Source organism: Vipera berus (assembly GCF_964194415.1).
Source record: "Vipera berus genome assembly, chromosome: 1".
NCBI lineage: Eukaryota > Metazoa > Chordata > Lepidosauria > Squamata > Viperidae > Vipera > Vipera berus.
In genome coordinates this window covers 14570486-14597879 of record NC_138202.1, presented here as the reverse complement: position 1 = coordinate 14597879, position 27394 = coordinate 14570486, and the positions used below count along the sequence as shown (strand labels likewise).

At 44.3% G+C, this 27394-nt stretch overlaps 1 protein-coding gene and 1 long non-coding RNA gene across 4 annotated transcripts in view; both read left to right on the top strand.

The window, feature by feature from the left end:
• NFIC (nuclear factor I C) overlaps positions 1 to 27394 on the top strand; it is a 172579-nt gene that overhangs the window by 29096 nt on the left and 116089 nt on the right. The window lies entirely within an intron of this gene.
• LOC308660292 lies at positions 5552 to 6157 on the top strand. The gene is made up of 2 exons (XR_014024695.1): positions 5552 to 5725; positions 6091 to 6157. It is a non-coding gene; the product is annotated as an uncharacterized lncRNA (long non-coding RNA).

Genomic DNA, 27394 nt, shown 5'->3' with positions numbered 1-27394 from the left:
ATAAGTTAGTAACCTGGCTGTTAAAAGTGAATCAGGTTTCCCCATTGACTTTGCTTGTCGAAAGGTCGCAAAAGGGATCACGTGACTTTGGGACACAACAATGGTTGTAAGTATGAACCAGCTGCCAAGCCTCTGAATTTTGATCACATGATCATGGGTGTGCTACAAAGGCTGTAACTATGAAAAATGGTCATAAGTCACTTTTTTCAGTGCCATTGCAACTTTGAACGGTCACTAAATGAACTGTTGTAAGTTGAGGAGAGTGCAAAACTTGGGTTGAAACTAAACATTAAGAAAACCAAGATCATGGCATCCGGCCCTCTCAATTCCTGGCAAATAGATGGGGAAGAAATGGAGGTAGTGACAGATTTTATTTTCCTGGGCTCCAAGATCACTGCAGATGGGGACTGTAGCCAAGAAATTAAAAGACGCTTGCTCCTTGGGAGGAAAGCCATGGCAAATCTAGACAGCACACTAAAAAGCAGAGACATCACCCTGTCAACAAAAGTGCGTATAGTCAAGGCTATGGTCTTCCCAGTTGCAATGTATGGTAGTGAAAGTTGGACCATAAGAAAGGCTGAGCGCCAAAGAATCGAGGCCTTTGAACTATGGTGCTGGAGAAGACTCCTGCGAGTCCCTTGGACTGCAAGGCGATCAAACCAGTCAGTCCTAGAGGAGATCAACCCTGACTGCTCTTTAGAAGGCCAGATCCTGAAGCTAAAACTCAAATCCTTTGGCCACCTAATGAGAAGGAAGGACTCACTGGAGAAGATCCTAATGCTGGGAAAGATTGAGGGCAAGAGAAGAAGGGGACGACAGAGAATGAGGTGGCTGGATGGAGTCACTGAAGCAGTAGGCGTGAGCTTAAATGGACTCCAGAAGATGGTAGAGGACAGGAAGGCCTGGAGGAACATTGTCCATAGGGTCGCGATGGGTCGGACACGACTTCGCAACTAACAACAACAACAACAAGTTGAGGACTATCTGTATTGATAGAGATCAGCAACTTCAGCCTTCCCCCATATATTTTTTTTTTCAAAATAACACATCAAGCTGTGATTTCATTACAGATCTCCTAAAATCTTTTGGAGATCCTGCCCATTGCAGTAGCTGGTACCTGAACTTGGTGCCCAAGTTTATAGAGTGCTTCTCAGGACTCCTACTAAGGACATTTACTAAATATTTACTTTCCTGTATTTTAAGTTCACCTTCGTGAACTTCCTAGAGGAGGGCAGAATTCAAACCCCTAATTATGAAACGAGGAAAGACTTCAGTAGAAAAGTCTTAGTTAGCTTTGTGCCCAGAGAGATTCAGAATTTCCTTCTCAAGTATTTTTAGTTGAAGGAGAACTGCTAGGAAAGATACTTCATGCAGAAAGCCTGCACATATCTTGCTCACTGGGACAAGGGCAAAACGGTTGAAGGAATACAGGTAACCGTCGACCCGCGACCACAACTGAGCCCAAAGTTTTCATTGCTACGTAAGGCAGTTGTGAGTTTGTCCCATTTTACAACTTGTCTTGCCACAGTTGCTAAGTGTAAACCTGGCTTCCCTATTGGTTTTGCCTATCACAGGGGTGTCAAACTCAATTTCATTGAGGGTCACATCAGCATTGCAGTTGCCCTCAGGGGGGCGGGTGGGCGTGGCCTACTGGGTGGGCATGGCCTACTGGGTGGGCGTGGCTAGAGCGCGTATGGCCTACTGGGTGGGCATGGCCAGCTCTACATCGTTCGCATCAAGGGTGCCTATGGGGGCCTGGGCAGGAGTGGGACAGATCTGAGGGTCTCTGGCAGAAGGAGGGTCTCTGGGCCACGGCCAAGGCAGTGGGGGCCGTTCCCTCACTGTTTCCAGGATGGCTTCGGGGGCCGCATGAAACCACTTCGCGGGTCGCATCCGGCCCCCGGGCCTTGTGTTTGACATGTCTGGCCTATCAGAAAGTCGCAAGAGGGGATCATATGAGCAGTCATAAATATGAGTCAGTTGCCAAGCGTCTGAATTTTGATCAGACGGCCACGGGGATGCTGTAACCGTTGTGTGAGACATGGTCTTGTCCAGTGCTTTTTTTGTAAAAGAAAAAGGTGCCGGAACTCACACATCTCATACAACCCGCCTTGCCTACCCTACAAGGTTCCATCCAAAAAAAGGTGCCAGAACTCCGTTCTGAGCGTTCTATGAGAAAAAAAGCCCTGGTCTTGTCAATTTTTTCAGTGCCTTTGTAACTTTGAACAGTTAACTAAATGAAGGGCTGTAAGTCAAGGACTACCTGTCTAGTGCCTCTGGTTCCATATTAATCAGTCAGCAGGCTTGTGTCGCTCAGGATTGTTTGCGTTTACTGGTGGGTTCTTCCCACTATTGTTCTTGCAGTCTTTTCACATGAAAGTCGGCAGGGCTCCGCCCCCATTCTTGAGTTGGCACCAGGTGCTGAATTGAAGTTGTCTGTCATTCTGGCAGATCCCCCTCCAATCACTCCGGCTTCTGCCCCCCCCCCTCAGCCTGGCTGAGGAATTCTGGGAGTTGAAGTCCACAAGTCATAAAAGGGCCAAGTTTGAAGACCCCTGCAATTAATAGATCTTCTGACTTTGTGGTTGTCCAGGGGTGATGTCAGAAGAAGAGAAGACCTTGCTTTAAGCCAAAGCAGTGAAAGAAAACTTGACGAAGTCTCAGTCTCATGGGTTAAGGATAAGAATAACAGAGTTGTAAGGGACCTTGGAGGTCATCTAGTCCAACCCCCTGCTCAAGCAGGAAACCCTATACCATTTCAGACCAATGGCTGTCCAGTCTCTTCTTAACCTCCAGTGAGTGTGACAGAAATCCACCAAGAAGAGATGGTGCCAGACCATGTTTGTGTCATGATTAAGTACCAGTGTCCCTCAAACTGCTAAGGATCAATCCTGAAGTCTTCTGCCAGTTAAGTAGGTGCTTTACCACTCAGCAGTGTCTGCTTTCTTGATAATAAAATGGGTTTCTACTCCTCATGATTCTAAAATAGGGGTGAGGAATCTTTAACCCATAAGACTGAATGGGCTCATTGCAAATCCTCAATTGTCTCCATAATGTCATGCTGTCCTATCCATGTGCTTGTAAAATCTATTCTCATAAGGGCATTTGTGAACACACAATATAAAATAATTGATCGATTGATTACGTCCCAACAAGTCAGTGTCGACTCTTAGCAATCATATAGATAGATTTTCTCTATGACAATTTATCCCTAACCTAGTCCTTCAGGTTATAAAATAAAAGGCCAATTAAAATTAAACCATAGGAATGTGCTCCCTTTTGAGTTAGTCCATTGATCCATAGAGCTGGCATTGTTTGTATTGATGGCAGGATTTCTAATATTCAGAGAACAGAGATAGTAATCCTTTTGCAGAAATCGTTGCGTTTCTTCTACAGCAGCATGCTTATGTTAGCTTATAGGTATAGGGGGAATCCTCGTTTAGTGACCACAATTGGGACCAGCAACTGTGTCATTAAGCTAAGCCGTTGTTAAGTGAAACTGCGACAGTGCCTTCAATCTTACTTCAGCTTTCCTTTACAGGTAGTCCTCAACTTACAACCACAATTGAGCCCAAAATTTCTGTTGCTAAGAGAAACATTTATTGAGTTTGCCCCATTTTACGACCTTTCATGCCACAGTTGTTAAGTGAATCACTATAGTTGTTAAATTAGTCAAACTGTTAGTAAGTAAATCTGATTTCCCTATTGACGTTGCTTGTCAAAAGTTCACAAAAGGGGATCACGTGACCCCAGGACACTGCAACCCTCATACATGAGTCAATTGCCAAGCGTCTGGATTTTGATCACATGGCCATGGAGATGGTACCGTGGACATGTGTGAAAATTGGTCATAAGTCACTTTTTTCAGTCCCAGGGTAACTGCACGGTCACTAAACGAACTGTTATAAGTCGAGGACAACCTGTACTTTACAGGCCCGTGAAGGTTGTAAGTGAGAAGACTGGTTGCAAAGTTACTTTTTCATCACAATTGTTACTGGGAGTAGTCGCTAAATGAGGCAGTCACTAAATGAGGACAACCTTTACAGTAATCCTAGTTTAACCCATAACAAAGTGGTGGGATTTCCGCAGTATGTTAGTCTAGATTAAAACGAGGATGGGTTGCTTGTGACTCAGTCTGTTTGTGGCTGCCCAGAGTCGGTTTGGAGTCAATCAAATTAAGCAAATAAATAAATCTGTTGTAGCATGTTGTGGGAACTACAATATCTTATGTGAACCAGACCACCACACTGAGCCATCGTATGGTTGGGTTGGCCCAATGCTGTATGTGGTCTAATTCCTATAATTGGGTTGAGCTCACCTGAGTTAACTTGTGTTGACATACCCAAAGAATGAATGAGAGCCTTGTGTAGAAGCTAACATGACCCCCATATGGAAAAGGGAGTGACAGTTGTAGTATCTTGGATTGTTGTTAGGTTGTAAGTTGAGGGTTGAGAAAAGAAAGCTGCTTTTCTCAAAGACATCCGAGATGTCCTCAACTTACAACGATTCTTTCAGTGACTGTCCAAAGTTACAATGGCACTAAAAAAAGTGACTTATGACCATTTCACACTTAAGATTGTTGTAGCATCCCTGTGGTCTTGTGATCAAAATTCAGACGCTTGGCAACCGGCGTGTATTTACGATAGTTCCAGCATCCCGGGGTCATGTGATCCCCTTTTGCGACCTTCTGATAACCAAAGTCAATGGGGGAAACCAGATTCATTTAGCGACTGTGTTACTAACTTCACAACTTCAGCGATTCCCTTAACAACTGTGGCAAGAAAGGTTGTAAAATGGGGCAAAGCTCATTGTAGCCTTGGTGGAGCAGTGGGCTAATGCCTCCTTAAGTAACACCAGCTGCCTGCAATTAGTGCAGGTTCGAGTCCCACCAGGCTCAAGGTTGACTCAGCCTTCCATCCTTCCGAGGTAGGTAAAATGAGGACCCAGATTGTTGGGGGCAATTAAGCTGACTTTGTAATAATGCCGCTGGGGGGGCCGAAAGCCCTAATAAGCAGGCATATACATAGAATGAAGGCTATTGCTAAGCACATTGGTTTGTGCTCAAATTGTAAGCCGCCCTGAGTCTTTGGAGAAGGGCGGGATATAAATGGGATTAAAAAAACAACACCTTAACATCTGTCTTGTTACCAGCAGAAATTTTGGGCTCAGTTGCGGTCATAAGTTAAGGACTACCTGCATATGTTCATTGCTGGAGAGCTCAGGAGAACTTGTATATTTGCCAGCAAGCCTTCTCTGAAGGCCCACCCTTCTAAAGAGGAAGACAGCAGGATTTTTGCCTTTGCCGAGTCTGGACTAGTGCCTCCTTCTTTGAGAAATGTATAAGGCCCTTGTGACTCAAGTCTTGGCCAGGCCTAGATTAAGTTACAACAAGCAAGCGAGCGCCATGAGAGATGACACTACTTGGAAACGGCCATTGAGATGACGTGTGGCAGACAGATGGATTTCCAGCAAGAGCTTTACACTGATCTTATCTCCATTCCTCTGGCTTCTGATTTGTTTCTAGGCCCAGTTGAGGCCTGGTGTTCATCTGTAAAATCCTAAAACAGAGCTGGCATATAGGTGGGCCAACGGCCATTTATTCCCAGAGTCCTTCTTAACAGGATCCTTTTTAAAATCCATCGGCTTACTGGAAGACCTTGAAACACAAAGAAAGTAGAAGAAAAAGCAAATACCAAAATACAGAGAAGGTTAAAAAGAAAAAAAGGTAAAGGTAAAGGTTCCCCCGCACATGCGTGCTAGTCGTTTCCGACTCTAGGGGCCGGTGCTCATCTCCGTTTCAAAGCCGAAGAGCCAGCGCTTGTCCGAGGACGTCTCCGTGGTCATGTGGCCAGCATGACTAGACGCCAAAGGCGCACGGAACGCTGTTACCTTCCCACCGTAGTGGTCCCTATTTTTCTACTTGCAGTTTTACGTGCTTTCGAACTGCTAGGTTGGCAGAAGCTGGGACGAGTAACAGGCGCTCACTCTGCTACGCGGCACTCGGGATTCGACCCGCCAAACTGCCAACCTTCCGATCGACAAGCTCAGCGTCCTAACCCACTGAGCCACCGCGTCCCTTCGAAAAAAAAGTTAGATGGTGCAAAAAAATAAACTGCTGCCAGTACATTTGAATTAAAAAGAAGTAGTGAAAAAGGGGGGGGGGAAAGTAAGGTACCTTTCAATGATATGTCTTTCCCTCCCTTTCCATTTCTGTCCTCAACTAACCAACCATGGTTTAAATCAGGGTTTCTCAAGCAACTTTAAGATGGGGGAAACTTCAACTCCCAGAATTCCTCAGCCAGCCATACTGGCTGAGGAATTCTTAATTAGAATAGAATAGAATAGAATAGAATAGAATAGAATAGAATAGAATAGAATAGAATAGAATAGAACTGGAAGAGACCTTGGAGGTCTTCTAGTCCAGCCCCCTGCTCAAGCAGGAGAACCTATACCATCTCAGACAGTATAGTCTCTTCTTAAAAAATCTCCAGTGATGGAGCGCCCACAATTTCTTGGGGTAAGCTTTTCCACTGGTTTTTTTATTGTTTTTTTTTATTTTAATCCCATTTATATCCCGCCCTTCTCCGAAGACTCAGGGCGGCTTACAATCTAAGCACAAATCAATGTGCTTAGCAATAGCCTTCATTCTATGTATTGTTGTTGTTGTTAGTTGCGAAGTCGTGTCTGACCCATCGCGACCCTATGGACAATGTTCCTCCAGGCCTTCCTGTCCTCTACCATCTTCTGGAGTCCATCTAAGCTCACGCCTACTGCTTCAGTGACTCCATCCAACCACCTCATTCTCTGTCGTCCCCTTCTTCTATTGCCCTCAATCTTTCCCAGCATTAGGCTCTTCTCCAGTGAGTCCTTCCTTCTCATTAGGTGGCCAAAGTATTTGAGTTTTAGCTTCAGGATCTGGCCTTCTAAAGAGCAGTTAGGGTTGATCTCCTCTAGGACTGACCGGTTTGATCGCCTTGCAGTCCAAGGGACTCGCAGGAGTCTTCTCCAGCACCATAGCTCAAAGGCTTCAATTCTTTGGCGCTCAGCCTTTCTTATGGTCCAGCTTTCACTGCCATTCATTGCAACTGGGAAGACCATAGCCTTGACTATACGCACTTTTGTTGACAGGGTGATGTCTCTGCTTTTTAGTGTGCTGTCTAGATTTGCCATGGCTTTCCTCCCCAGGAGCAAGTGTCTTTTAATTTCTTGGCTACAGTCCCCATCTGCAGTGATCTTGGAGCCCAGGAAAACAAAATCTGTCACTACCTCCATTTCTTCCCCATCTATTTGCCAGGAATTGAGAGGGCCAGAGGCCATGATCTTGGTTTTCTTAATGTTAAGTTTCAACCCAAGTTTTGCACTCTCCTTCTTCACCCGCAACAAGAGGCTCTTTAGTTCTTCTTCACTTTCTGCCATTAGAGTGGTATCATCTGCGTATCTTAGGTTGTTGATATTTCTTCCAGCAATCTTAATTCCAACTTTTGATTCATCTAGCCCTGCCTTTCTCATGATGTGCTCTGCATATAAGTTAAATAGGCAGGGTGACAGTATACAGCCTTGCCGGACTCCTTTCCCAATTTTGAACCAATCAGTGGTTCCGTGTCCAGTTCTCACTGTTGCTTCTTGACCCGCATATAGGTTTCTCAAGAGACAAATAAGATGGTCTGGTACTCCCATCTCTTTAAGAACTTGCCACAGTTTGTTATGATCCACACAATCAAAGGCTTTAGCATAGTCAATGAAGCAGAAGTAGATGTTTTTCTGGAACTCCCTAGCTTTCTCCATGATCCAGCTTTCTCCATGATCATTCTAGCTCCCTAGCTTTCTCCATGATCATTCTATGTATATGCCTGCTTATTAGGGCTTTCACACACACCCCCAAGCGGCATTATTACAAAGTCAGCTTAATTGCCCCCAACAATCTGGGTCCTCATTTTACCTACCTCGGAAGGATGGAAGGCTGAGTCAACCTTGAGCCTGGTGGGATGCGAACCTGCACTAATTGCAGGCAGCTGGTGTTACTTAAGGAGGCATTAGCCCACTGCGCCACCAAGGCAGTGATTGATTGTCTTCACTGTCAGGAAGTTTCTCCTTAATTCCAGGTGGCTTCTCTCCTTGATGAGTTTCCAACCATTGTTTCTCGTCCTTCCCTCTGGTGCTTTGGTGAACAACCTGACCCTCTCTGCCTTGTGGCAGCCCCTCAGATACTGGAACACTGCTATCATGTCTCCTCTATTTCTTCTTTTTTCTAGACTAGCCAAACCCAAGTCCCGTAGCCGTTCTTCGTATGTTTTAGTTTCCAGGCCTTTGATCATCTTAGCTGCTCTTCTCTCAGTTTTTCCCAAACTCTCAACATCTTTTTTGTGATATGGTGACCAAAACTGGCTGCAGTATTCCAGGTGTGGTCTTACTAGGGTTTTATAAAGCGGTACTATTGCTTTGTGTGATCTTGATTCTATGCCTCTGTTTATGCAACCCAGGATTGCATTAGCTTTTGTGGTTGCTGTTGCACACTGCTGGCTCATAGCCTGGGAGTTGAAGTTCCCCCCATCTTAAAGTTGTTAAGGTTGAGAAACACTGCTTTAGGTATTTGAACTTTGCATCAAACATTAGTAATTGTTGTTGGTTTCTATTAGAATCCTAAAAACCCTACTCCATGTTGTAGATATATACTGTCAGTTTTCCCATTGTAGGATATTTTCCAATTTTAATTTCCCATGCTGATATTGTAGGAAAGGTATCTCTTTTCCAATGTTGTGCTAGGCTAAAACAGGATTGTTGAAATGTAACAGAGTGGTTTCCCCCCAAATCTGAGACAGAGCTGCTGTTATGTAAATCCTCAAATAGGCTTATGGAGGTTTAAAATACAAAGACCTTCAGCCCTCTAAACATATTCAACTAGGGTGGTAGGTTCTGAGCAAAAATGAGGTCAACCACCCGAGAGGGGAAAAGAAACGGAGAAAACACATTCAATACTGCCCTCTTGTGGATGCCCAGATTTTGGCAGCCCAGATTTAATAGCAATAGTGCAGGTGGCCTTCAACTTACCACCATAGTCGGGACCTGAATTTCCATTGTTAAGCAAAGCAGTTGTTGAGCAAGTCATAGCCAATGTTACAACCCTCTTTGGCAGGGCTGTTAAACAAATCACAATCATTACGTGAATAGGCAGTCATTAAGCGAATCTGGCTTTCTGCCTTGGACTTTGCTTGTCAAAAGATAGTTCTAAATTGTGATCATGTGACACGGGGATGCCGCAAATACATGCCAGTTGCCAAGCATCCAAATTTTGATTGTGTGACCGTGGGGATATTGCAACAGGCGTAAGAGTGAGGATTGGCTACAAGTCACTTTTTGCCCGTGCTGTTATAATTTTGAATGGTCGCTAAATGAATGGTTGTAAGCCAAGGACTACCTGTATAGGCAGCAAAGTGCTTCTCTTGCCCATAAGGTCTGAGCACCCCTTTTCTCCTAGAAATCTCTTGGCAAAAGCAGATTTAAAAGGTCAGCTCCTACCAGAGGAACCTGACTTTCAGAAAGATAAGTAGTCATTTAATAACCATTTGAAGTCACAAGATCAGAGAAAAGAATGACTTACGACTGCTTTTCACGCTTATGACTGTCACAGCATCCCCACGGTCCCGTGATCAAAATTCAGACACTTGGCAACTTGACTCCTATTTATGACGGTCACGGTGTCCCGGGATCATGTGATCACCTTTGGCGCCCTTCTGACGAGCAAAGTCAGTGGGGGAGCCAGATCCACTTAACAGTACCACTAACTTAACAGCTGCAGAGATTCACTTAACAACCGTGGCAAGAAAGTTTGCAAAGGGGGCAAAACAACAAATGTCTCCCTTAGCAACAGAAATTTTGGGCTCAATTGGGGTTGTGAATTGAGGGCTACCTGTATGCTGTAATATTAACCCTTGGGGCCCTGCTATAGGGGCTACTCCCCAAATGAGTTTTGGCTGGTGGGAATTCCTGGAAACCACCTTCTCTGGGCCAACGTCTTGGAGAGTTTCCAAAGGGTCACTTCGCCTCCCACCCCATCCCTGCAGTGTTTCCGAGGTTGGTAATCTTGGCTTGGAGAGATCGATGACCTGATTCAGTGAGCTTGTTTGCACAATACACTGAACATGGATGAGCGTTAGCTGTGGGTGAAGTACGTACTTCTACAGCCGAGCATGACAGAGGCCACTGCACATCCTGGTATCTTTCTTTCTTCCAGGCTGCTTGATATCCCAGGAGCTTTTGCAGTGAGAAGTTAACCGTGACTGGGGGTGGGTGGGGGTAGGAGTGTTGGTAGACCATACTGCAGGTAGTCCTCGACTTACAACCACAATTGCCATCAGAATTTCCATTGCTAAGCAAGTGGTGGTTAAGTGACTCATGACTGATTTTACAATCTTTTTTTTGCCACGGTTATTAAGCAGATCACTGCAGTGATTAAATTAATTCAGGGGTCTTCTTCAAACTTGGCCCTTTTATGACTTGTGGACTTCAACTCCCAGAATTCCTCAGCCAGCGTTTCTGGCTGAGGAATTCTGGGAGTTGAAGTCCACAAGTCATAAAAGGGCCAAGTTTGAAGACCCCTGAATTAAAGTGAGTCTGGCTTCCCCCATCGGCTTTGCTGGTTGGAAGCCGGCTAGAAAGATCACAAACAGCAATCACATGACCCTGGGATGGTATAAATACATGTCAATTGCCAAATTTCTATCATGTGACTGGGTTGTTGCAACAGTTCTAAGTGGGAGGATTGGTCATAAGTTATTTTTTTTATGGCCATTATAACTTTGAACAGATTTGTGACAATGATTGGGTTGGAGGCACTTTGCAGGTATCTAGGGCATGTTAAATTTGTCCTACCCTTCCTACTCTTCCTCCCGCCCCCGTGCAGGAAATAAAGCAGGAGTAGCAAAGTGTTTTTGTACAACTTGGTCTTTCGACCTCTTGTTCGTGCACTTCATGGAGCTTCTCTAAACCATAAGACAGGCAGTAGCTCTTGTTCAGATGACCAACTAAATACTGGTTAAGCCATCCCACACCCAGTTATAGTTAAAGTGTCACTAGGAAGACCACATTCTGGCCATGGTCTGGGTTGAGATGACCATTAAACCAAGCAACCATAGACTTGGTGGTTGGTCACAGAATGTGCTAGGCTAGGCTGAAATGAGTTTGGCTAATCTGTGGTTTAGTGTGAAAACAGCTGTTGCTAAGTTTAAGGAAAGTAGGACACCGGGTAAAGCTATAGTGCAGGGGTAGGCAACCTCGGCTCTTTTATGACTCGTGGACTTCAACTCCCAGAATTCCTGAGTCAGCATAGCTGACTCAGGAATTCTGGGAGTTGAAGTCCACGAGTCATAAAAGAGCCAAGGTTGCCTACCCCTGCTATAGTGTAATATGGCTGGTTTGTTTGGACATCTCTTGTTCTGTGGAACTAGGAATCCGGGGTTGTTATCCAGGATACGGTGCTGTGGGATCCCGGTAAGCCAGGTCAGCATACAGGCCTCTTGTAGATCCATCAGAAACACTCCTTGCTCAAGGATAAATTATCTGTTTGGGGTGTCAAAGGACCTCAAGCTAACCTGTCCAATAAAAAACCAATCTTGGCAAGCACATGATGGGGAGAGGAATTCCCATCTGTCTGGGCTGCTGTTAGTTGAAATTCATGGGCTGAACTCAATGGAACAAGTTCAGGGTCGCCCGTCTTCCTATTTCTGATCTTAATGAGGTTCTACAACAATCTTCCTTTCCTGCCATACATGCCATATATATCTAAAGGAATTTAATTTGACAATTTCAATAGGCAAGGAATGCCGGAGAACTTTATTCGACTTCACATACTCCCACGGTCTTCTCATGTTAAAAAGCAGCCTTCCCTCCTCCCATGGCCTGAAGAAATGAGTGCCACTGATCATGTGCAGAGTATATCTTCCCACCAACACTTCTTAGGAAAAGAATATTAGGTTATGTTTCTAGGCTGGTTTTTCTCAAACGTGGAAACTTTTAAGACGTTAAGATATTAAAGCTGGAGAATCTTAAAAGTTGTTTGAGAAACACTGTTTTAGACCAAATGTCCCCAGCCTTTTGGGCACCAGGGACCGTTCTGTGGAGAGAGGTTTTTCTGTGGACTGGAGGGTGCATGGTTCCATGTACTTCCTGAATCCCGCAGATGGGGCTTTGCTTGTTTGTGCGGCCCAGTTGCTGGCATGTTGTGGCCCAGTGCCAGTCCACGGACCGGGGGTTGGGGATCCCTGTTCTAGACAAACACTTGACCCGGTCTCTCTCATGAATTTGTTCTTGCTTTTTAGGAATTAGAAAAATAGACAAAAAAAGACAACAGTGGGTGGGTTTAATAGCCATCGTAGCTACAGGAAACCCTCCATTTTCACATGCAGTTTACCTCTGAATGCCAGATGCCAGGGCAAACAACACCAGTCATTCCTCCGTCATACAGGTAGTTCTTGGCTTATGTCCACAACTGAAACCAGAATTTCAGTTGCTATACGAGGCGGTTGTTAAGTGAATTGCCCTCACCTTATGACTTCTTTTTGCTACAGTTGTTAAGCGAATCACTATAGTTTTTAAGTGAAACAGGCAGTCGGTAAGCAACCCGACTTTCCCCATTGATTTTGCTTATCAGAAGCCAGCTGGGAAAGTCACAAATGGGGATCACAGGAGCCTGGGGTGCTGCAACAGTCATAAATGCATGCTGGTTGCCAAGCACCTGAATTTTGGTCACATCACTGTAGAAATGCTGCAACGGTTGTAAGTGTGAGGACTGGTTGGAAGTCACTTTTTTCAGTGCAGTTGTAACTTTAGATGGTCACGAAATGAATGGTCATGAGTCAAGGACTATCTGTACCTTCCCTTGCAAAGTTGAGCAACCTGGATATTTAGGGAGAGCCAATTTACTTTCTAAAATGGAGGCTGATAGGGATCGTGATAATCCAAAGCAATGATTTGAGCAGAGACGTCTGAGAGGGGGGGGGGCTCCAGATGATGCCAGAAAGAATGAATGGTGCCAGCGGGGGGGGGGGGGAAAGGGGGGGCGGGGTTTCCGAAGATCCTTCTGTGACCAGCCCAGATCACTTAATCACATTACTAAGTCTGGCTTCTTAATCATGAAAAAAGCAAGCTGCAGCTCAGCTCATGGCTATAGATAGCTGGCCTTCAAAAACATTTTGCAAAGCGTCAGTGACCCCCCCCCCTCTGCCCAGATTCTTGCAGAATGGAGTCACCGCACTGTGACCATCCAGGGGTGAGACCGTGTCACTGGGAAGGGGTGGGGAAGACAGAGTCAGCCCTGAAAGCTAAGAAAGAAACTGCAGACCACAGATGATGGGGTCCCTTGGTGATACTTCCTCTTCTTTCCAAGGCTGTTTGGCCCCAAGATCACAAGACTGTCTTACAATCCAAGTTACAAAACAGTTTATTGGTCCTAAGGAACCAGATTTGCAATTTTTTTTGGGGGGGTGATGCTTTTCAAGATGGCTACTTGATGTTGAAATTTGGTCACCTCAGGCAGGCTAGACTTTTGAAAATGAGGAAGGATAATCGGCTCTGTTACCAGCTGTGGTTTCTTTCCCTAGAACTGGGTGTCAGATGGATAAGGGCTGGTGGGAGAGGGAGCCAGAACAGCCAAGTTTCCTGGGACGTTTTTTATTTATTTTCTAAACAGCTGATCGCCTCTGAGCATGCTCAGAAATGGTTTTCCTTCATAATTACAACCAGGTTTTTGTTCACTTGAAACCTGACAGTTATTTGTGCCCAATCTTACCCTCTTTAAAAGAACAGGCTTTCCCAACCTTAGCCAAGAGGCTGGGGAGTTCTGGGAGTTTGTCCATGTATTTTAAAGTTGACATGGTTTCAAAAAAATTACTTTAAAACAGTGCTTTCCAATTTTTTTCCCCTTCGGTACCCCAAACTGCTTATCAGAAATGACCTTTGAGAACCAGTTGTAATTCCCTTCCTTCAACCTTGTCATAACTTTGAATGGTCGCTGAATGAATTGTTGTAACTGAGGACCACTTGTATTTTAAAAACAATATCATTGGCTGTTCTTTATGTCATGTTATCGAATTACCACTGGTAATTTCATCAATTTTTCTCTCAGTGAGAATTTTCAAATATATTTGAGTACACGTGGCAATCTTTAAGTCAAGTTCAGTGTCCCTGTTTTGTGATGGGAATGGGTTTGTGTGTTGTTACCCAAAGAACTTTGGGGTAATTTATTATTATGGTTCATCACACAGTCAGCCAGGTGCTTAGACAGGATTTGGCATTTTTGTCCACCTATCAAGCCCTTCCCAGGGACCTGGGATAGGCAGATGTGGATATTTGGATGCTGTTAAAGGTATCCTACCTGGATGTAAGCTGTTTCAAAGCTGTATTTTGCAATTGACTGATGGTGATGTTGTCAATGCCAGTGGTGTTCAAATGGTGTTCCAGGTGTTTTGGCATTCCATCCAAGGCGCCTTTACTATTGATACTACCTTTGTTTTCCCTTGCCACAGTACTTCTATTTCTATTTGCAAGTCTTTGTATATTATTACAGGTAGTCCTCAATCTTACGACCACAGTTGAGCCCAAAATTTATGTTGTTAAGTGAAAAAAATTGTTAAGTGAGTTTTGCCCCATTTGACGATTTTTTTTGCCACATTTGTTAAGTGAATCACTGCAGTTGTTAAATTAGTACATTGGTTGTTAAATGAACCTTTTTTCTCTGTTGACTTTGCTTGTTGGAAGGTTGCAAAAGGGGATCACATGACCCTGGGACACTGCAACCATCATAAATGTGAGTCAGTTGTCAAGCATCCTAATGTAAATCACGTGACATGGGGATGCTACAACAGTCATAAGTGTGAAAAATGGTCATAAGTTACTTTTTCAGTCACGTTGTAACTTAGGTCACTAAACGAATTATTGTAAGTGGAGGACGACCTGTATTATCAAAGTTATTTGCCACCTATCTCTCAGGTGACTCTGACTTGCTTAATTTAGCCAGGTTTGGGAAGCACTCCCCCACCCACCCTCTTCTCAGCATGATTGTTCCTGGATCCAGATACTTTTTGGGTGTGGAAGGGCGGGGAGGAGAATTTGATACAATGTGGTTTTCGACCACATCTCGTGCTTTCTTTGTGATATATCCCTCCCCCTCCTGTCTTAATAATAATAACTCCCAGCTCATAAACCTACTGATCCGTTTCAGCTGATTTTCTACTAAGGCTCTACTTTTGTCCTTGCAATGCGACAAGCAGTTTGGTGCAGGTTGAGGTAAAGGCTGAACCTGAGTCTAAAAACATCGGTTTGCTGTTTTATATGGTAGTCAAATTGCCAGAGAGTGCCCATAGATCCCAAATGCCAGATCCTATAGCATTGTTCATTTATCTGGTTGCCGGTTCACTAGAATGTGTTCACACCTGCATAGCCCCATCTCAAGCAAGAACATGCTTGAGCAATAGGCATGCTCAAGGCGAATATTATCCCATTTATATCCTGCCCTTCTCTGAAGACTCAGGGCGGCTTACAATCTAAGAAGTACAAATCAATGTGCTTAGCAATAGCCTTCATTCTATGTATATGCCTGCTTATTAGGGCTTTTGGGGGGGCCCCAAGCGGCATTATTACAAAGTCAGCTTAATTGCCCCCAACAATCTGGGTCCTCATTTTACCTACCTGGGAAGGATGGAAGGCTGAGTCAACCTTGAGCCTGTTGGGACTCGAACCTGCACTAATTGCAGGCAGCTGGTGTTACTTAAGGAGGCATTAGCCCACTGCTCCACCAAGGCTCTTACAAGTAGTCCTCGACTTACAGCCACATGGGATCGGAATTTCCGTTGCTAAGCAAAGCAGTTGTTAAGTGAGCCGCGCCTAATATTATGACCTTTTTTTGACACGGTTGTTAAACAAATCACTGCAGTGAATAAAATCATGCAGTTCTTAAGTGAATCCAACTTCCCCCATTCACTTTGCTTGTTGAAAGCCAGCTGGGAAGGTCACAAATGGTGATCACATGACTCTGGGTTGCTGCAGCTGTCATAAATACATGTCAGTTGCCAAGCGCTTGAATTTTGATCACATAACCATGGGGATGTTGCAACAGTCCTAAGTATAAAGATCTTTTTTTCAGTGCTGTTGTAACTTTGAATGATCACTAAGTGAATGGTTGTAAGTCGAGGTCTACCTGTAGACCATTTCAGAATTAGGACTAATATTTATTTACTTTATTTGTTTTTCAGTACCAGGCCAATAAATAACAAATAAGCTACTTCAAAGTATAAGAAAATCAAATCTGAAACTATTGGTAATGAAAGGGAAGTGCTATACATCTGATCTGGGTAAATTACAGCTATTACTATGAACCTGACAACCTTTTTGGTGTTTGCCCATGTTTGAAGGAGATTAGCATACTCTTGATTAGAGAGACAACTAAGATTTCTGACAATTAGGTTTTTTATTTATTTATTTATTTATTTATTTATTTATTTATTTATTTATTTATTTATTTATTTATTTATTTATTTATTTGATTTGTATACCGCCCTTCTCCCTAAGGACTCAGGGCGGTGAACAGTGACATAACTGTCAAAATGCACAAATACAGAAAATTGAAAATAAATTAAGCCCTACTGCCAGACACCATGATAGTACAACAGACAGTTTAGCAGTACCTAAGTTATTGACTTAAGCTGTACATCTGATCACACACAAATTTATTTATTTTATTTTATTTTATTAAACTTATATACCGCCCTTTCCCGAAGAACTCAGGGCGGTTTACAGGGCATTTAAAACAACCAATACAAAAGTTAAAAACAAATTTAAAAAGATTAAATCATCCCTAGAATAAAAACCCCAGTTAAAAAATTCTCAGCCTGGGCCGGAGAGCTCGAAGAGCCAGGTCTTCAGGTCCCGGCGAAATGAACGAAGGTCGGGGGCAGTCCTAAGCTCCACGGGCAGCTGGTTCCAAAGGGCAGGCGCACCCACTGAGAAGGCCCTATCCCTGGGTGTCGTCTGCCGACAGTCTTTTATCGGCGGCACCCTGAGAAGACCCTCCCTGTGGGAGCGCACAGGACGAAGGGAGCTTGATGCCGGCAGCAGGTGTTCCCTCAGATATCCTGGACCCAAGCCATTCAGGGCTTTATAGGTCATCACCAGCACCTTGAATCTCACCCGGAGGGCAACTGGAAGCCAATTCAGCTCACGGAGTAGAGGTTACATGGGAGTATCGGGAAACCCCCATCATAACTCGCGCGGCTGCATTCTGCTCCAGCTGAAGCCTCCGAGTGGTCCTCAAGGGCAGCCCCATGTAGAGAGCGTTGCAGTAGTCTAGACGGGAGGTCACGAGCGCATGAGTGACTGTGCGTAGGGCATCCCGGTCCAGGTAGGGTCGCAACTGTGCTTATAGAATGGGACACTAGTGTTCATTTATTGTCTCAATAATGGGTAGTGTGCCAATTTGAGCCAAGGTGGAAAAAAAAATTTTCTGAAGACCATGTGGGATTTTATAAAGGGATTGGCCATGGAGAATCTACAATCATACCTTTGTAAAAGTGAGATATTTCGGAAGATCTAAATTCCAGATCTTTTATTTTGGTCCAATTAAGGCATTCTCTAGGCCAAAAGCTGGAGTGAGAAACCACGGTTTCCAAATCAGACTCATTTTCCTCCTATTAAAGAGTTAAATCTGTCTAATTACAATGGATCAAGGACTCACCCTGAAAAAAGCTGTTTAAACCAGAATCTGAAACAACAAGGCAAAATCTTCAGCCAAAGCTTACAAATTAAGCCATGATTTGGGTCGAGAAGTCAAAGGATGGACCTACTATGTCAGCTTGGATCAAAGGGCAGAAAAATGCAGGGCTTTCAAAGGATCGCAAATTCTGGAGGTGGCCTGACTGCTACAGTTTACAGTGTAAACATTCTAAACCACAATTGCCAACAACTCCAGCAAATGTTGCCAAAGGGAAAGTGAGAAAGTTATTCCCTTAGATTTCCCAATCAATCTACACATTTCTTCATAAACAGAGGAGAGGACAGAATCTGTCCATCCAGACTAAGAGTTTTGAAAGCTTTGTCCCTGAAACTCTGAATCTCTCTCTGTATGTCAGCCACATTGATGGTGTTGAGTAACTGTTCCACATCTGTCTGTTTCTCTTGTTTATGACCTCCTCCTCCTCCTCCTCTTCCTCCTCCTCCTCCTCCTCCTTTTTAACAACATTTGAGTTAGCAGATTCAGCATTGCTATGTCCTAGTTACAAATAGTTGTATCTATTGAATGGAACTGGTGTACAGGTAGCCCTTGGATTACAACCCTCCTTTTAGCAACCATTTGAAGTTACAACTCGCGCTTGTAACCATTGTAGCATCCCCACAATCATGTGATCAAAATGTGGGTGCGTGGCATTACTTTGGGATCATGTGATCACCATTTGCAAACTTCTCAGCTGGTTTTCAACGAGCAAAGTCAGTGAGGGAATCGATTCACTTACCAACTACAAGATTCACTTTCTAACTGAAGTGATTTGTTTAAAAACAGTGGCAAAAAAAGTTTATACCAACTGCCTTGCTTAGCAATGGAAATTCTCGTACCAATCGTGGTTGTAAGTTGAGGATTACTTGTAGAGCCTGAGAATTTTTCGGGTTGATTGCCTGATTCACTTCTTAAAAGCTATTGACAAAGATTTGCAAATTTTGTCCTATTCCAGGTAGGAGTATTTTTAAATTTTAAGAATTTGACTTGCAAGAAAGGAAAAGGAACAGACGCAGCCAATCTAACTTCACTCTCCCCCCCTTCTAAGCCACTCTGATCAGCTATGTATGTTCAGAAGACCTTGCTTCCTTCCTTCCTTCCTTCCTTCCTTCCTTCCTTGTCAGACCTTTTCACCTGTACAAGGGCTTGGTGATTAGTGGTCTCCCACCAGTCCGTCCTTTCTTCATTCGCTCCTTGTGGGGGGAAAAAAAACTTGCGCTTATTTTTAAACTGTGAGTTGTGACTTTCCTAGCTGCCTGACTTTTCCCCTTGCTTGGAGGTGTTGTGATTCAGGGTCAGCCTGTGGGTTCGGCAGCCGGGTCGGATGTCTCGGATGACTCAGACGAGGGGGAGGAGGAGGGTGTTGAAGACGAACTTGCTGATGATGGCTTGGAGGCTTCGCAGAGCCCCCAGCCAGGCCCCTCTTACTTGGTGGAGACTCAGCTGCGCGAGCCCGACAGTGCGGATGAAGAGGACCCACAGCTGGCCCTGTTCAAGGACGCCCGACGCAGGAGGCAGTCTAGTAGGAACAAGCAGAGAAAGGCTGTGGGACTCCTCGGAAGGAGGCACAGGGAGGCCACGCCCTGAACTCTAAATAAAGGGAGTGTTTGGGGAAGGGCTGGTTGCTGAAAGCAACCGCTCCGTTTGAGGATCAAAGCTCCGGTATTTTGTTTCATGTTCTGTTGTTTGTTTGTGCATTAAACTTGGCAGACGTTTTCCAGCCTCAGACGTTTTCCAGCCTCTGCCGTTTGTACAGGGGTTGCCTTTCTGCAAGGCCGGTAGCAGGCTGGTACAGAACAGGAGGCTGCTTTGGGGTGAGGGGAGTAACTGGGCGACAGATGGCTCTGCTGAGGCTGAGGAAGGGCACAAAGGGTGAGTGATGGCAGTTTTGCTAGAACTAGCCAGGCGGTGACTTTGATGCAGAATGGTAAACAGCTTGGTGTGTAAATGGCGTTTCCTTATAACCTCTGTTTTCCTCAGTGACTGGTGCCAATCTGAACTTGTCTCCACATTCCTGTTTCTCTCTCTCTCTCTCTCTCTCTCTCTCTCTCTCTCTCTCTCTCTCTCTCTCTCTCTCTCTGTGTGTGTGTGTGTGTGTGTGTGTGTTGTGTGTAAGAAGAGCAGGCAACTGAACCTGATGAGTAATCTGAAATACAGTAGTCCTTGACTTTCAACCACAGTTGAGGCCAATGTTGCGGTTGCTAAGCAAAATGGTTATTAAGGGGAATCGTGTCCCACATTATGACCCTTTTGCCATGGTTGTTAAGCGAGTCACTACAGTTGTTAAATGAATCCTGTGTTCACTAAGCAAAACTGGTTTCCCCCATTGACTTTGCTTGTCAGAAGCTCCCTAGGAAAGTTGCAGATGACAAAGCCCAGCATCCTGGGATGCTGCAACCACCATAACAAATACATGCTTGTCTGATCAGTGGAGATGATGCAGTGGTCGTAATTGTGAGAACTGGTGATAAGTCACTTTCTCCAGGCCTGTTGTAACTTTGAGCAGTCATTAAATGAATTGTTGTAACGCAAGGACTGTGTGTACTAATTTAAGACCTTGTGATGTTTATCCATTTCTCTGCGGTCCCCTCCCAGCTCCACAAAGTTAGGAAACTTTATGAACTGTCAAGCTTCCAGCAGGATGATATGTGAAACTGGTGTCCTGAAACATTATCCTTATAATCTGGGTTGAATTGGAAAAATCCTTGGAGCGTGTGCAAAGTGCAAAGGAAAGCTGAAGAAAGACTGTAAGCACAGATTCAGTTTCACTTAGCGACCAGTTCCCTTAACGACTGATTTGTCAGTGCCAATTGATGTGACCAAGTGAGGACTTCCTGTACTTTGAAGGCATTTCAATGTTCAAAAGAAGAACTGCGATATTCAGAATGCAACACTGGTTTGTTGCGTTGTTTTATCAAGATTCATGAGCTTTTGTATTAAATGAAGAGATGAATAAAACACAACACAACATTATAGTCCCCCCCTACACTTTCTTTAATTAAGTTGCTATAATTGCCTTTCTGTCCTAGTTACACAAAGGCTTGAGTACAGAGATGGGTCAGCACAGATATCCTGCCCTCACGGCACAAAACACTTTAGTGGAAGCAGTCGTTTTATCAGTTTGGTTACTAGTCCTCAAGAAAATATGAAACAATCTAATATAAAGCTACCTAGATGTGATCTTCACCTCTCCAGCAAAAAAAAAGCCTTTCCCAGATGCTGCAGTGGGACACCGTGCAAAACACAAAGCAGATGCTCAACTCCTGAGCTACGGTTTCCTCTCCCAGAGCAACAATAATCCCACATTTAAGTATCTTAGAAGTAAAGAATTTCCTCTGAACATGGAGACTTGGGATAATTTCTGCCAAGTAGTCACCCCAATCCCTTGCAATCCAAGGTCTTTCAGGAAGAGAAAGTGTTCTTGTAGTTGCTAATCCATGTAGTTCCTTGGAATTAGGATCTGATCCAAGTCTAGCCTCACCCTTCCCTTTCGTTCAAGGATTCAGTCGGGTCACTGATCTGTAGGCAAAGTCTGCCTTTCTGAGTGCCCCAGGCAAAGCATTTAAAATCGACGTCATTCCAACAGGTGCTGATACCTGACATTTCCTGGTGGTAGTCCGTGGCTCCAGCACGACTGTAATTATGTGCCAGAGAATTCTCAAGTTGGAAAACATCAAAGATCATCTAGTCCAGCCCCCCGTTCAGCACAGGATCCACTAGAGCAGTGTTTCTCGACCTCAGCAGCTTGAAGATGTGTGGACTTCAACATGGCTGGCTGGGGAATTCTGGGAGTTGAAGTCCACACATCTTCAAGCTGCTGAGATCGAGAAACACTGCCCTAGAACAATCCTGATAGATGATCATCCAGCCTCTAGCGAAGGAGAACTCGTGAGTTCAAGTGGCAGCCTTTTCCACTGGCTGAACCTTGGTGGAGCAGTGGGCTAATGCCTCCTTAAGTAACACCAGCTGCCTGCAATTAGTGCAGGTTCGCATCCCACCAGGCTCAAAGTTGACTCAGCCTTCCATCCTTCCGAGGTAGGTAAAATGAGGACCCAGATTGTTGGGGGCAATTAAGCTGACTTTGTAATAATGCCGCTTGGGGTGTGTGTGAAAGCTCTAATAAGCAGGCATATACATAGAATGAAGGCTATTGCTAAGCTTGTAAGCCGCCCTGAGTCTTCGGAGAAGGGCGGGATATAAATGGAATTAAAATAAAAATAAAAATAAAAATATATAGTCGCTAAGTGAAACTGAAACTGTGCTTACAGTCTTTCTTCGGCTTTCCTTTGCTTTACAGACCTGCAAAGTTGTAAATGAGTGGATTGGTTACAAAGATACTTTTTTAAAATGAACATTGTATCTTTGAATGGTCATTAAACGAGGCAGTTGCTAAACAAGCACTACCTGTAGAGCTGAAGGGGGAGAGACCAGAATGAACTAGAAAAACCAAACATTGTGATAAAGCTGAACTGCTGAGCCGTCTGGCTGAAACAACAAAAAGGAAAGGATTTTCAATGTATTAAACTCTATTTTGGAAATGAGAACAAGTAATTCAGAACTACAGGAGGTAATAACAACAACAATAACAATAATAACAATAACAATACTAACAACAACAACAATAATAATGGTCCTCGAATTGTGACCGTAAAGGAGCTTGCCCATTCAGAATTTCGAATCCGATTATAAGTAGCTTTTGGGGAGTCTGTTATAACTTGGAACGGTCACTAAGCAACTGATCATAAATCGAGGACTGCTTGTATAGATACCAAGGAAGCATCCTTGAAGCTTCTCTCAAGCCATTGTCCCAAAGGTTGTTTTTCAGAATGCAACTGGACTTTCTTGTTTTTTCTTTTCTTTGAAGACGTTTCGCTCCTCATCCAAGAAGCTTCTTCAGCTCTGACTGGATGGAGGGGAACGGAAGTTGTTCTCCTTCCTCTCTCCCCTTCCCCCAAAGCTCTTTTTGATTCGGTTTTTTATTTATTTCTGCTCTGAAGGATGGTCTCTCCTCAATCTCCTGTGTCTGTTCTGTTTTCCTTCCTCACCTCCCCACCCTGGAAAATTCGTCTGGCCTGGCGCCCTCAGAGAGATTAACTCCGGCCTGTCAGCTGTGCCAAGGCTCATTTTAGGCGGGAGGTAAAGTGTTCGGAGTGGCTAATCCGATTTCAGCCCTATTCTGGCTTGCAGTTCCTCTGCTGATCCCCACCTAAGCCTGCCCCTAAAGTGGCTAGACTGCTTCTCAGGACAGTGAGTCTGGACCAAAATAGTTGGTTGTAAGTCATTTTTTTTTCCCAGTGCCGTAACTTTGAACAGTCACTTAACAAATGGTTGTAAGCTGAGGACTGATTGTTACCTTGCAACACAATTTCTTGCACAGAAAGCAGACAATCTAAAGATGCATCTAAAGTGACTTGATTTTGTTTGCTTCCAATCTCCCCTTTTTCTGTTACTTTCACTACATTAGTATTATAGAAAAGAAGTTCCTTTACTGATTTATTTATTCCTGAGATTAAGATTCTGTCTTTCTTTCAGGAGTTAACACAGTATTTCCTCCAGCAATCTGATCCCCACAACAACCCTGTGACGTAACTGGGTTGAGAGAGGGCTACTGATGCAGAGTTGCCCAGTGAGGTTTTGTGGCTAAGAAGGGACTTGAATCCCAGATCTCAATAGCGTAACATAATATTTCTCAACCTTGGCAACTTTAAGATTCCCATGGTTGGCTGGGAGTTGAAGTCCACACATCTTAAAGTTCTTCAGACTGAGAAATACTGTCCTAACCACTCCATCGTTCCGATCTTTTTCTTTCATTAGTTTTCATTGGATTGCGACCAATTTTGTGCTGGGGATGAGTAGAGTTAAATTATGGGCTGTCAGATTGTGATATTGATCTGAGTAGGCAAGAATATGGATGGGTGAATGTGGCCATTTAGATTTGACTTGCTTCTCGCTATCCAGAACTTAATCCAAATCAATCAGCAAATTTAAATAAATAAATGTGGTGAAAAGAAAAGAAAGGCATATGAAAATTCACACCCATTTCCACAGACTTGTCTTAAACAGGGTGTCAGAATCCATTTATATTTCATTTCTAACTGCAAATCTAAATCTCACCCCCTTACTGGATTCTGCCATTTCCAAGGAGGGGAAGAAAAGGCAGGGTTGTTAAGAGCCATCTCTATCCCTTAGATGCAAGGTTTGTGTATTCAGCCTGCCTGGAGGCCATCACAAAAGACCAGGGAAGAAACCCTTTGAACTAAGAAGAACAAAGAAAGAGGGAGAGGGGGGGAATTCTGGTTTGTATCTCCGACTGGAATGTGAAGGGGGGGAAGTAATAATGTTCCAAATGTACTGGGGCTTTCCTTTCCCACGAGGAGTTTGACACCTGAAAATTGACTGATCCAGTACTGACCAAATGGACTGAGGGGAGGGGTTTTACTCGGGGACAGTTTCCAGATCCTGCCTAGATTATTCACTGTCAACCATGTTTTAGTAAAAGTTCCTGTTTGGACAATCTCAACTCCAAGAGGTTCTTCTTTCCTAAGATGTGGATTGGGGTGGGTTCTGACACAGGGCTTTTCAACTGGTGGAACACGTACCACTTGTGGTACATTAACATGTGGCAGGTGGTACGCAGCCCTGCCTAGTCAAGTGTAGTGGGGGAGGGAAAGAGCCAGCGCAGTCAAGGACTTACTGTGAGAGAGTCCTCCGGAGCTGCAGAGTTGCTGGGGTGAGGCAAAGGCCCCAGGCTCATTTCCAGCTCACCCTCCCCCATGAGAAAGGAGGAGGAGGGGGGCAGAGACAGGAGAGGCTATAAAAGGAGGCAATTTGGGTGGGGGTGGGAAGAGACAAAAAGCAGCCTTGGGAGGAGGTGGTCAGCTCTAGCTGCACCGAAGGGAAAGAAGGAGGAGGGTGGGGGTGAGGGTGGGGGGAGGAGATCAAGCAGGCCGGCCATGAGCCAATCTACAACTTCTGTGGCAGCAGCACGGTGAGGGAATTCTGGGAGTTGAATTCCACGCATCTCAAAAGTTCATAACATTGAGAAACATTGCACTAAACCACAGGTCTGCAACCCGCGGCTCCGGAGCCGCATGCGGCTCTTTCAGCCATCTCCTGCGGCTCCTAGTCCTCTGCCATGTGCAGTCCCCCCCCCCAAAAAAAGTGGGACTAAAAATGTTCAACCAATCAATTCAAATATGCAGGGTAGGTGCATATCTCGCCTTGGCTCCACTCTTCAGTCAAACCCTGTTCTGCGCATGCGCACATGTACGCGCATGCGCACACATTTTTTGGGGCTCCCAGTTTTTCCTTTTGTGAGGGAACTGGTTCCGAGTGGCTCTTTCACTGTTTCAGGTTGCTGACCCCTGTACTAAACAATACTGGGTCTCTCTACTTTATTGAGCAGCTATCTAAAGGAGCCTGTGGAGATTTTCAGTCATCCAGGTCATAGCTTCACTGATGGAAGTTTTTTTGGATGACAAGTGAAACGTCTTCCTCGAGGAAAAAATAGTCCAGTTGCCTTTTGAAAAAGCACCTTTGAGACTTATCTAAATCAGGGGTCTTCAAACTTGGCCCTTTTATGACTCGTGGACTTCAACTCCCAGCCTCACTGGCTGAGGAATTCTGGGAGTTGAAGTCCACGAGTCATAAAAGGGCCACGTTTGAAGACCCCTGATCTAAATGAGCTAAACTGGCCTTCTGGGATGGAGAATTCTCTACCAATCAAAAGTTATAAGTAATGGCTAGAGTGGACTTGACAAATAGCCTTATGAAAGGAAATAAGTGGTTCATAGTGGAAGAAGAGGGTGTTTTCCCCCCAAATATTCTGCTTGCTCTTTTGTGATCTCTTCTCTCCTTTAAAAAAATGGGTGCAGATGGTGAGACCTAATTAACAAAAGCTGTTGCCGGAGGTCAGGGCAGTTCCCTGCGATAATGCAGAACAGCAACATTTAATAAAAGCTTAACCACCATGATGCCTTCCAGAACTTGGACATGAATCCGATTGAAATGTTCACTGTTCAGATATTTCAAGGCTGTTTTTCACCGCGGCTCACAAATGCATTGCTTCATGGTAAAATGGGTTTATCATTCACGGTCCTTACATCTACACCTGTTGAATTATCCAGTGACACTGGGAAAAGCGGTCGCATTAATGTGCAAATTGGTGCATGCACAGCTATTGTCTTCTGTCATTTGCATTTCCCCCCCTCCCCCGATTCTCTATATTACTTCTGTACACGTGCAAATAGATAACATATTATTGTGGTAATAATAAAAAAACGGAATTGTTGTTTGATTTTCAAACAAGGCTGTTCTGTTTCAGGAGCGTCTTCCTGAAGCCTCATGCGTGCCTTTTTGTGCATTGCGCTACTTCTTTTGCTGCAACTGCATTTTGGCAATTGTGACATAATCAAATGAGTAATTGCATCAAGATTCACTCTGTGTAGGGTTTTGCTGGCACATGCGTGTATTTTAGTAAAATTGCACAACCCGAATCTTGCATACAGTCGCCACAGGATTGCTTTCGCACGTGGGAGGACAGTGTATAAATGTGCCTGCACATGTGCTTATGGTATAAAAAGGGATCCTGACCTTTGAGGATATGCTGAAACTTCATTATCATCATTTTAGTCATTGTCTATCCGCTGCAGGATGAAGGCCTCTTCCGCATGTTTCCACCCAATACAGTCCTTTCTTTTGCTAAATGGGCCAGCAATACTTGCTGATGTTGTCAAACCATCTTGTTTTAGGTCTCTTTTGTGGAAGCTTTTTATCAAGTGGGATCCATTCTATGACTGCCTTGCTCCACCTGCCATCAGTGGTTCTTTTTACTAAAAATGTGAACAGTCCGTTTCCATTTCCATTCTTTTACTCTCTTGATGGCATTGTATTTTTATTTATTTTACTTTATTTTAATCCCATTTATATCCCGCCCTTCTCCAAAGACTCAGGGCGGCTTACAATTTAAGCACAAACCAATGTGCTTAGCAGTAGCCTTCATTCTATGTATATGCCTGCTTATTAGGGCTTTTGCCCCCCCCCCAGCAGCATTATTACAAAGCTTAATTGCCCCCAACAATCTGGGTCCTCATTTTACCTACCTCGGAAGGATGGAAGGCTGAGTCAACCTTGAGCCTGGTGGGATGCGAACCTGCACTAATTGCAGGCAGCTGGTGTTACTTAAGGAGGCATTAGCCCACTGCTCCACCAAGGCTTGTATACTTTTGTTAGTTTTCTAAACCATGTGCAGGTCTTTCTATCTTGTCTTGTAATGCCGAGCACGTATCTTTCCATGGCTCTTTGTGCCACTCATAGCTTTTGTATCCATTGTGAGGTTAGTGTCCATGTTTCACCGGCATATGTTAGAGCAGGTAACACACACTGATCAAAAACTTTTCAGGCATAGGGGGAGGCTGTTCTTGAGCTGAAACTTATGGACTTTAAATGTACTTAAATGCATAAAATGAAATAGGTAGATTCCATTACAAAGATAACCAACTGTGCTCGAATTCAGTTACCAAAATATTAACAGCTTGTTTGCCTCGTTAGGAACAAAAGAACTTTTCAGGTGCAAACTGGGTTAACCATTATCGATTACAGGTGGTCCTTGACTTACGGCCACAGTTGAGCCCAAAA